Source organism: Manacus candei, unplaced genomic scaffold (assembly GCF_025592945.1).
Source record: "Manacus candei isolate 608988 ecotype Guabito, Panama unplaced genomic scaffold, ASM2559294v1 h1tg000003l, whole genome shotgun sequence".
NCBI lineage: Eukaryota > Metazoa > Chordata > Aves > Passeriformes > Pipridae > Manacus > Manacus candei.
In genome coordinates, this window is record NW_026138051.1 from 15,115,083 (window position 1) to 15,127,095 (window position 12,013).

The following is a 12,013-nucleotide window of genomic DNA, read 5'->3' on the forward strand; positions in this document are numbered from 1 at the left end:
TCTCAGAGATACATATGTTCAGAACGCCAGAAGAGCCTCCTCAAAACTCTCCAAAAAGCACAGGTTTGTTTGTCTTTTCTTCTGGAGTGCTTTTCAGGCCACCATAAGTCATGTCTCACAATGGTCATAAATACTGCTGAAGTTTGGGTAAAATCCATGTATCTGGGATCTGGCTCAGTGTTCATTTCCTTGTGGTTATCCTTCCAGTATGCTTGCATACATGAATAATAACAATACATATCCCCTGGTCTACAAAATAAACCTTAATCTAATGTAACAAACATATTTACCATGTATGATTCAAAAGATATTTGAATATTCAAAATCAGAATTCCATCAGTTATTAATGCTTTTAAATATTTAGTATGAAATGAAATATTCATTTGAAACTACACATATGCACAGAGGGTGAGCTTTCTGTATTTCTACACTACTGTGCTGTTCTTATTTTTTTTTTTTAAATGAACCTTTTTGCTTGTGTACATGGAATATCCATGCTTTTAAAATTCATACATTATTTTTGTACTTTGACACTTCATTGAGCAATCCTGGTCTAATCATGAGCGTAGCCTGTGATAAGTTCAGGTGTCCCATCTCCAGGCTACGTTGCTTGGATGGAAGGTGGGTTCTAGGGAGAATGTTGGAATCAGGTAACACTTCAACCCTTCTTTCCCAACATTTGTCTACATTTTGTTTGTTTGTTTGTTTCATAAAATTAACCATATCATATTAATCATATTAAATTATTCTTATGGTTTGGGATTTCTATAGAAATAAGCTCATTTTCAGAGTAAACCTCTTTATCTTAAGGAGAGGTGGCAAAATCTGGCCTCGATGGGAAGTAAGGATGGTACTTCTTAAAGATGCAGATTATCCAAAACCAGGTACTAATAATTAGGTGTATAATTATTTATTATATTAAAGTAAAATATGCACATTTTTAAGACATGGCACGTCTAGTGATACCATTAGCATAGTGATATGTCATCAGCTGTTCAAATTTTTCATGTACAATGTAATTAATTCTACCTTTTTCTAAAAGAAGTGCATTTAGCACTCAGCTGTATCTGTGGCAGACATTATAGGAGAGTCACAGAGCTATACAAGTATTTAATAATTCCTATCTGCCAAATTGATGCATTTTTTCATTACTATTTTAATCTGTTGCAACCAACGCTATTGAATTGTCATACTGTATCTGCCATACTGTGAGTCATTGAAAAAGCAAAGAGAATTAGTTTGGTTCTGCTTCGTTTCCTGCTGGGTTTATAACTCCGTTTCCAAGCAGTCTCTAAAATGTTCTGTGAAATGAACTGGTTCACAGCTTACATGCATGTTCTGCTAAAGACAGAGCTGAAAAATCAATAGATACCAAGTGATAGGCTCTGACACCGAGGCTTAGAATATCCAAGCGTGAGGTTGTAACCTTTGCTTCACCTACAACTCTGGCCAAGGATGGTGGAAGAAGTAGTCTTGAGACTCTGACTTGGAAGGTGAGGTTGCTGGCACAGGTTACCCAGAGAAGCTGTGGCTGCCCCACCCCTGGAAGTGTCCAAGGCCAGGTTGGTCTGGTGGAAGGTGTCCCTGCCCATGGCAAGGGGGTGGAACAAGGTGATCTATAAGGTCCCTTCCATCCCAAACCCTTCAGAGATACTATGGTTCTTATAGTTCTTTTGAAAGAGCCATGAAACAGTCAGTTCCTTTACTGACGCTTATTTATCCATCTTTGAAGCCTTATAAACAGTCACTGGTGCAGCTTCACCTGTGCACTGTGCTGGCAAGGTGCTCCTGGTGTGACAGCAGCTCACACAAGTTAAACCAGGCTCAGACAAATCTGCCTCCCTCAGTCCCTTCCCACAGGGCACAGCAGGCTGTGCCAGCAGGGACACAGTGTTTGCCTTTGTGACTGTCTGCCCCAGGAGCAGGGGTGCTTTGGTCACAAATCATACCTCATTACACAACTCTGCCAGAACTTTGTAGAGTAGAACTTGCCTGGGGCACAACGTCTCCCAGAGCTATTTCTATGCTGCTCCAGTTTACACAGAGCCTTTTGTTAAAGGCTCTGCCTGAAACCACAATGCAGCCCTTGCTTCTAAACAAACCAACACCTTCTTTCTTTTTTTAACACTTCCATTTTCAGCTCTGACATTAGTACATTTTGTGGCTTTGAGGAATTAATATTTAAGCTTTAATGTTGTTAATAGATCAGCCTTTAATTTACCTGTGTTGCTAGAAGCAATTAATAATACCTTAGTGACTCCCTATGAATAGCATAAAATATTGATGTAAGAGCAGAAAGACTATTTATACTCCTGGAATTATATACCCTCATTTTACTTGTCTATAGCAGACAACTTTAGTAAGACTTTTGGAGGAGAATTATGTTGGCTTCTCATATATTCTCAGCCTTATCTACTAAAATATTTGCTTTTAATCTGGAGTGTTTTATCATTAGATATTTGATATGCTTTAGTCAAGGAAAATATATTGGGTTCTCCAAGGTGCAAATGGGTAATTTTTTTCTTTAACCTGTGTTTGTAGCAAGTGATACCAGGTGATCTTAACATGCCTCTTTTCCTTAACATCTCCAAGCAGACAGTGAAGCAGGGCAGCTGACAGACTTCAGTTTGGGAGCTAAGCTGAAAATTCTGCAGGAGAAATGGTTTTAAGTCTATTTTGAGCAGAAATTGTTTGGGGGAATTGACCAGACGCTATAAATTTGGGGGTGATTTAAAGTAAAAAGCAGTTCTCATTAGGAAAGGGCCTGTTTCTGTCAAGGCTCTGCAGGTAAAGACTAATAGGGAATGAGAGAAAGGTGGGGTACCTCTTCCACTACCATTGCTGCTGAATAATATATCCCCATTTGACAAGCAATGCTCACAGATCATCCTGCAGAGCAGAATGTGACTGTGATATGAATATTACTTGGGAAAGGAGAAGATAGATCACCCCATCGTGCTGAATAAGTTATTAGAGAGGGCAAAGGGAGAGGATTCCATCCTGATTGCTTGTCCTGATTGCTCCATTGCAGTGAGAAAAATGCAGTTTATGTGATGCTGAGTTTTAAAAGCCCTAAGTGCCTACACTTTCGTTCCCCACGTATTTGTCACAAATTCTGTTTTCTCTGAAACTCCTTTGCAATTATATTTGTTATTAATACCTTTTCATATGTATATGTACCTTTCTCCCCCCAACTCCTGTTTAAATTATAACAGGAGACCTGCAGTAAAACCTCTTTGTTCTAAGATTTGTTCTAAGTTTTGTTCTAAGATTGCTTGAGATGAGTCCAAATTTACATTTACAGCTCAGCTAAAATTGGGGAACTGAGAAGATCCACTTAAGTCATAAAGAAAAAACCAGGCCCTATTATTAAAAATCTATTATTGCAATGTCTGTTTGCTAAAACACTAAGGTATAATTATACCTCACAAACATTAATGTACAGGTGACAACTGTTCAAACACTTTATTATGGTCCTCAAATTTATTACTATATTATCAAATTAATTCAAATAAAAATATCCAGTGGAATAGGAAATAGCACTATATCATCACATTTTGTACTCTTTCATGTCAGTCTTGCATAAGAAGTCTGAAAAGCCAACAGTATATTTTACAGTGTATTGCAAATGTTCATAATCTCAGTAACAAGAGTCTGTGAGGAAGGATGGGTAGTGATTGTGAAACTAGTCCAAGGCCCACATTTGCCACTTCTACACCTTTCCTTGGGAACAATTTTGCATGTAGAATTGGGAAGCGACTTATTCTCGATGTCCTTTAGTCCTGTATGTGGGAATGGGGCTAATAGAGTTTTTGTGTCTCACAGAGAAGATGAATTATAAATGACTGTGAGATGCTCAGCTTCTACAGTAAATGTGTGTGAAGTGTGAAATATACCCAGGCAGGGATAGTTAATGTTATTTTAATAATCTCAGATCAGAAACCTTCACTATCAAAGCTGCATATAAAAATGGTACCAATGTGTCACTGATTACTACTGTTGCAATTATCTAGTGCTTTACATTGCCAACACACTTAAAGTGGTTTTATTTTGCCAAAAAGACAGTTGTACTGAATTATGGCAGGCTGGGTTGCTCATGATTTTTGAAACATTAAAAGTTTTGTTGCTTTTTAAGCTTAAGGACAATGGAAAAGAAAAAAACCTATTTTTTTATGTATGAATATCTATCTATCTATCTATCTATATATATATATATATAAAGATTGTGACATTTTAAGCAATAGAGAAAGGTTTCTCAATAAAACATTTCTAAGGAGCTCCAGGGATCCAGGAATTACAAGTTATCTTATTGAATGGAACAGTTCTTACATACATTGTTCAAGATAGAATTTCCTTCCTCTACCTCTCCCAGGAGCAGATGGCTTCAGTGTTTTCTTTCTTTGTTTTCTTGTGGATTTATGATTATTTCACTCAGTTGCCAAAACTTTCTTGTGTGAAGATTGGAACTTGACCTTTACTTTTAATCAGATTTTTTTTTGGTAGTTGTTGTTTAAAAGACAAGAACGTACCGAACTAAATGCAACCTCAGAAAAATGCTTTTTTTTTGGTTTTGTGTGTGTGTTTTAACAGACAATTATGGAGTTTATTCTCTTACAATTGCTAAAACCCAAAAATCGCGTGCTAGAGCGACCGGCTCTCATCATCCATGGAGTGAAATGATGAAGCCAAGCAGAAGTGGAAGGAGAACATGCAGAAGGATCTGTGAAGGTGTAAATGGCAGCTGGAAGAGCAATTCCCTTGGAAAGCAACTTTTGTATCTCACCCAATATCTTTTATTTTTTAGTGCCATGGTTTCATAGAGTCAATAGGACAAAACCATGTGAATAGCTAAGATCCACTGGGAGTGAAAGGTGGCACAAGCAGGGCTGTGGGGCCTGTAGATGTGGGATTTGTATCCCTTGCAGTTAAAGCTTTATTTTTGTGCTGTCTGTTGGCAAATCTGCTGTTCCCTCTGTAGTGGTGTGTGATCAGTCTGCTGCAGATGATCCTGCTTCCTTCAGCAGGCAGCTTGGGTGGCTCTGAAATGTGAAAAACTGTAGTTGGGATCCCCTTCTGCTTAGAAATTAATAGAAGAAAACTCAGTGCAATGATATTTGGGAACCATTGTAAACATTTGTGTGAAAAACAAGGCCTGGTGTTTAACAAATTGCTGCACTGTGACATCCATTTGGTCTTTTGCTTCTGACGCACATGGTATACTTATACCACTATAAAATTCTGTGTAAAATATTATATATGATACTTGACTCGAGTATCAGGGGACATTAAGTGGTTCAGAACCCCAGTAAATTAATTCACCTTGTCATCTCTTTTGAGCAGAAATGCAAGAAGTTATATTTAACTAGATTTTAAAATAGATGCAGTATTTTTCTTCATATTATTGCCTTACACTGTGTGTCAGATGTGATAAAGAGAGAAACATGTTGTCTGTTTGTGAGCATGGCAATATCTTTGAACAAATCCAGATGACTTCTGAGCTGACAAGGAAGATAGACAAGTGTCAAAACCTAATACACATTAGACCAGCGGGCAAATGTCATCTCCTGCTCATTTCCACATCACAGGTTTTGCTGTGTGCTTAGTTATTGGGAAAGCAGCAGGTATATTTTGGGGATTTTGACAGAAAAGTTTAGAACAGATGAATGGATTAAATTTGTCAAGTGAAATACTCCCATTTTCATTTGCTGTTATTCAGCCCCCAAGAAGAGCAAGGTGAATATATTCTGATTTTTCTATGAGGAAGAAAATGAAAGGCTAAGACAAAGGTGATTTAATTAGCTGCATGATTCTTAGTAATAAAAGAAATGCTAAACAAAGTAGCTCAAAAAGGTGCTATGTCTTGAGAATGATCCAATTGCCATATTCACATTTTTTAAGGTTTGAAAACATGACATCATGTACAGAAAGTAACATGGTTACTTTGTAACCTGATTAGAAAGATGATACCATAATATTTATAAAACAAATAAAAATGCTTATAGAAGTAGTATATTTATAATCAGAAAGCAGTGTAGATTTCAACCCAGAAGTGTTCTTACCTGTGTTTAGTCTTTGATTTTTCCAGATAAGCCATAGACTGTCAGGTCACTTTCCCACAAGCTTCTATGATGTTTTCAAATTGTCAGCTGACTTCAGTCAATATTTTTATACATCCCAAAGCAAAAAAATACTTTGTTCCTAAAACCCCCGAGAATAGATCTGGTGTTGTGTTTTGGTATTTATGAGACAGCTTTGTAATGAAACATGCAAAACACACAAATGTATTCTGCATTTTTTGCAGAAAATATTTCTCTTTTCCATATACCACCTGGAAGAAATTACTAAGCTTTCAGTCAGAAATATGAGTGTCTTCAATCAGATTCAGCTTTTCCTTGAAATTATGATAGATCTTCACACTGATGTGATAACAATTACGCAGTCAGGTTCCAAGCAGATGTTTTCCTAAACTTGTGTATTTTGCAGCATTTTGTTGTTTTCTGTGACTGTTTAAAGCAATTTGTTAAAATCACATATCACACATAATGATAACACACTGTTAACTTATTTGCAATGAGAAGTCTGTTTTGCATTTTGCAGAATTGCACACATGAAGCTTTTAAAAAAAGACTCTGGCTTGGTTTAGGTTGTGAAATGTGTTTTTTTTAATAGGTACTCACTTGTAATGTTAAATGGATTTCATCCATTTAATGGGATAAGTTCAAGAGACCAGCTCAGAACTTTATTAATTCATATACAGTTTGAACAGTATTTGTTTGGTAAATCGTCATCTGTAGATGGAAGGTTTGTTTCTTTGTGAATTAACATTTGGTTTAAATAGTCATATAATTTAATTTAAATTTCATGAGCCAGTCACCTGTATTCACAAAGAAGAAGGTCTGCAAGCCAGACTAAGAATGTTAGGCCAGAGTAAATTGTACTAGAGCTGAGAAAGAAACCACTGAACACAGCCACTCTTGCAAAGCACATTAGGGAATGTGTTCAGAGATTTCCCCAAGGTTATCCCTGTTTACAGGCATGAGAGAACAATGCAGCCTTTAAAATATACACTTATGATTACTGTTATTGTGAAACTAAAGATGATGGATTTGAAAGAAAAGAATTAAGCATGCTATATGTTATAACAAATCCTTTCATTTCCCTTCAGCTGTTAGGAGGGTGCAGAGAAGAGTCGGTTAAATTAAAGCCTAATAAAAGTCATAAAATACGGAACTTTTGCACAACATTGAAAACCTTTCATGAAAACATCATAACTGTATATACAAAGTAGTGCTCAGAAAGCAAATAGGTACAATAGGTGGTTATTTGTGAAGCAAAAGCCTGTGTGAACCTCTCTTATCTTTTTTTTTCCTATGGATTTGAATTTTCTTGGCATCATATCCTGTGGTCTTCTGTAATCTGCCTTTGCCACTCTTTGTGCTGTTACTGTGTTCCTTATGGAAGCACCTCCATTCTGACTGGATGAGAATTGTAAATCCCTTTGATTCCTAGAACAACTGTGTTGATCTAAAGGGCAGAAAGACAATGTGGGCCAGTTTGGGATGACATTGGGCAGAGCACTGCTCAGGGACAAGGCTTCCCAGAGTGTCTCTGCGAAGGCTGCACTGTCCTCAGGTGTATGAACATGAGAATTTGAAGGCATTAAGGAACTCCTGTGACTCTTGCTAAATGTCTGGATTAAGGATAGTTGGAGATAGCAGGCTACTCTGTGCTCTGAACCACCCAAATTTGTTGCCACACACCTCAGTGAGCTGTAACGGTGGGGTGAACAACCAGTCACAGATTCACTCGAACTGATCAGGACTAAAGGGAAAAAAGTGTGAGTAAAATAATTGGAGTTATTTTTTTGCAGGAATGTGTCTGTTTGAAGGAGCTCTTGCCAGTACCACATTTGTGATCAAAGTGTGAAGTGGATGGAGTCCCTGTGGCCCCAGAGCAGAGAAGCAGATGCTCCAGCCTGTGGCCACATCAGAGGAGCAGGGTCAGGCATCTGACTGTCACTGGGTTGTCCCCAAAGAGCCACTTCAGCTTTCAACTGTGTGAGAGAGACCAACCCTGTCTGGAGGACAAGACAACTTTTAGTCCCCACTTCAAACAAACAGAGCAGGGATTTAAGGGCACACGCTTCAGGTGAAAGCTCATGACTGAACCTTCGGGCTGCTTGTGATGAGCTGCTCCTTCCTTCTCTCTGCCACAAACAGTCTTGGGGTCGTTCTGACAAAATCTAAAAACTTCAGTTTTATTCCTACAATGGAATTTCTGTTTTGCAGCCAAAATATATTCAAATTAGTTGATTATCTAAATTTGAAAGCAAAGGTGATACTTTGCACCCGTCTCTGATACAATTCTGTTGCTATCAGAGTGAGCTGCAGCAATGTAAATATTTTCCAAGAAGACAGTGTAATACCAACTCCTCTCTGGATTTTTCATTGTCTGTTTTAGCACTGGAGGGGATAAGAACACTGCTTATCCCTGCAGAGGAAGACCCATTTTGGAATGACACTGGAGTGTGCACACAAAGAGTGCCCTGATGGGCAGCAGTTGCTGATGGGCATTCAGTCCTCAAAGCCACATCAAAATTAGTTGGAATAAATTAACTCCAGCATGTACTGGGTGGGCATTTCAACAACTCTTAGAACCATTTCTATTGCATTATGGTGCAGATGTATCCTGAATTTACTAGATTTCTGCCAAGTAGATTGGAAAGGCATTTTGAGGTACTGGGAAGGATAAAGACACTTACAATGATGATATTGTTACATAAGAATGTGGTTACACAGAACAGAAAGCACCCTCCAAAAATTGAAATATGAAGTCTTAGCTGGACAAGGTCAATTTGTTGTGACACTTTGCAGTTGACTGCAGGACTTTGTGGTAAGATTGTATAATGGAGGATGCTACAAGTGCAATGGGTAAATACAATTTTCTTGTTTTAGGCAGAATTGGATTCAACCCTTATGATTTTAGATTTAAACTAGTGCATTTAGATGCAATTTTTAGATTTAAGTCAGTACACAGAGAGACTTTCTTTAATGTCCATCATCAGTGGAGGTTCTCACTCAGAGAACTTGTAAGGTTAAATACTAAATATTAACAGGTCCTTTTTTGTTCCTTTCTCAGTTTTTCCTTTTTGTATTTTTACATTGTAATTCAGTATTACATGTCAGATAAAATGCTCAGGAAATTTTGTTATTTAAAAGTGAAAAATCAAAGTGTCCTACTAGTGAGATATTTTAATTTTTTAAAGAAACCAAGCCATTTCTGGTAGCAAATTGCTCTTTTCTTCAAGGGGTATATCCAGCTGGTATTTCAGGTCTGCTTGGATTTGACTCATTCACTTTTCAGTAGTGCACTGTCAACTAAAATATGTGTGTAATCCTGGTCTTCTCTATGCTATTATAGGATTTTCCTTCTATTATACTGTGAGGGAGAATTTTTGAGGATCTTGGAAGGTACCCCAGCCTGAATACAAAATTTGTGTTCAGTGTATCTGCTGAGAGATCAAACAAATGATTGCAGATTGTGCCTGGCCTTGGTGCTGGAGACAGAAAAAAAAGTGCAAATCCAAATAAATTTTCTGCTTATTTCTGTTGGTCACTTCTGTAATCCCTGTAATATAGAGCAGATAGAAGGAAGATTGGAGGCAGAAATTGGTAAGTGGCAGCTTTTTAACCCTATTGTACAGTAAACCAAGCAGACATTAGTCCTTGGGACTGGTTTGTAATCGATTTCCTCTCTCACTAAAAGCTATTTTCTATTCCAATATGTTTTTCCATTACTGTCTTCTCAATTTTATTTTTCATGGAATTTCCAGAAGGGAATTTCTTTATTTTTTTAAGTGAGGAATAAAACAAGGCACCTCAAAAATGTCACTGGCAGGAAATGGGTGAAAACCTGCTTGTTATTTTAGGATTCAATGAGTATGTGCTTAAATTCACTCTTTTCCATAAGATGAGAGCTCTCAAACAGCTCAACTGGGGAGTTGGGCTGGATTGGGGAAGTATGGATGGCCCCTTGGAATGTTGCACAGTGGAGTTAGACTGGGTTCCTCTTATTGTACTTTGAGTACTGAGAGCCAGTTTCAGTAGTCTGTTCTATCTAAATTATCGGTCCTTGACTGTTTTGAAGAACTTGTTTAACATATTTATGAGAACACCATGAAAAAGAGCAATGATACTTTTGCACTGTTTCTTCCTCATAGAAATTTTCAGTGTAAAACCTAAAGTAGTGCTTAGCAGAAAAAAAAAAAAAAAACAAAACAGGGGGATTTGTAGGGTCTACCTGTAAATCTCAATTTTCAGATGTTACCCTGATAGAATGTGTTTCTTAACTTTGTCTGTAAGAAGTAAAAGCTCATTTTTTTGGCAATATGTCATCTCCTTGCTCACTGACTGACCTTATATCATCTGAGAAACTGAAGTGGGTGTTCCCTTAGAGAGAAAAGTGGGAGCTAATATAATTGTTATATTTTTTACTTGAACTTTTAAATCCTTGAATTATTTCCATTTGCAAGATTTAGCTCTCTTCCTATTCTTTTAATTGGAAAAATAATTTGAGTAATATATAGGTTTATAATTTTAGCCTCAGTCTCAGTACAACAGCAGATCTTAAACTCCTGTTGTAAGAGTTTATTCCCTGAGAACTATTTCAGTAAAGTCACTTCCCTCTTTGTATCCTTTGATGGCAATTGTAATTTTTTGGTTACATTTTACATGTTATATTGCTGTTTAATTATAAAAAGGATTAATTAATTTGAGTTTTCATCTTCAGAGGTGATACTAAAATCTTGCAAGCCTTCTAATGAAATTCTGGTGAAGTAGGTCAGAAACCCTGTTCAAAACATCTATTCTTGTGAAAATCCAGTGCTCTTTAGATCTTATCTGTAGTTTTAGTTTCATCCATTAATGTTGTGCATGGTTTTGTATTGATTACATACTTTAGAACTCTTGTGGCTCTGTTTCAGTTTTTGAGAAGGACAAGGCTAAAATGTAACTGGATACTTTCTCTGTGCTTTCGTTTCAGAAAGAAATAAGTTGGCTCCAGTCTTCTGAGCTCTAAATTGTGTGAGTAGCTGCTGTTTTATGCAATACTTGAGCTCCCTCAGAATGAAAATCGGAGGAGATTAAATAATGAGCTTCTTGTATTCTTAATGGCACCACATTTGTGGTGGTTGCCAAAGATCACTGAGATGAAGGAATGTTCATGGGGTTTCATGAAGGTAATTACAGATTGATTGAGTCCCATCTTGTTACTGCAGAGTAAGGTTTTTTGGTTGTTTTGATTTTTTTTTTTTAAGAGACCTTTAGCCTTTCCATCTTTGGCTGACAAATTCAATGAAATTAAGTTAATGTTTCTGCCTTGACCATCCCTTCTAAATAATTATGTATTTTTAAACAATTCTATAGCAGTTTTTAAAGTCAAGAAAGTCTGTTCCTTACTGAATTTCAATGGGTTTGTTTAGTTTCTAAATCAGAGGTGCTAATTTAAATTTTTGTCACATTTTGGTATTGATTCTTTTTAACAAAGAATGAAGATTTACTGCAAACATCTCAGGAAGGCAAAGGATTACCTGCCTACTGCAACTGTGCCAATGTGTAATGTAATATTTTTAATGTTAAAATGAGGAGAGATAATCCTTTCCAGACTCCTTAATCTGCTTGAGAGGTAGGGGTTTCCCTTTAGAATTCTTTGAAACATAACTACTTTGGAGCACTGGGTTTGAGCCTGTATTAAATACTTGTCACACCAGCAGTTACTTGTCAAAGGACATTGTTATATGAGAGTTACAGGAGAATTCACAGAAGTGTTAACTTAGAATGGACTTGAAAAGGTTAACTAGTCTATCAGAGCCAGAGGGTAGGAGGATCACTTATACCTAAATAATTTCTGAAAGATGCTGTTTTGCAAAAATACCAACTAAAATTCTATAGTTTTTTTTTTTCCTGTGTAACTTTTTCCAAGGTTTACCCATCCTCAAAATCGGCAGGGTCTCCCT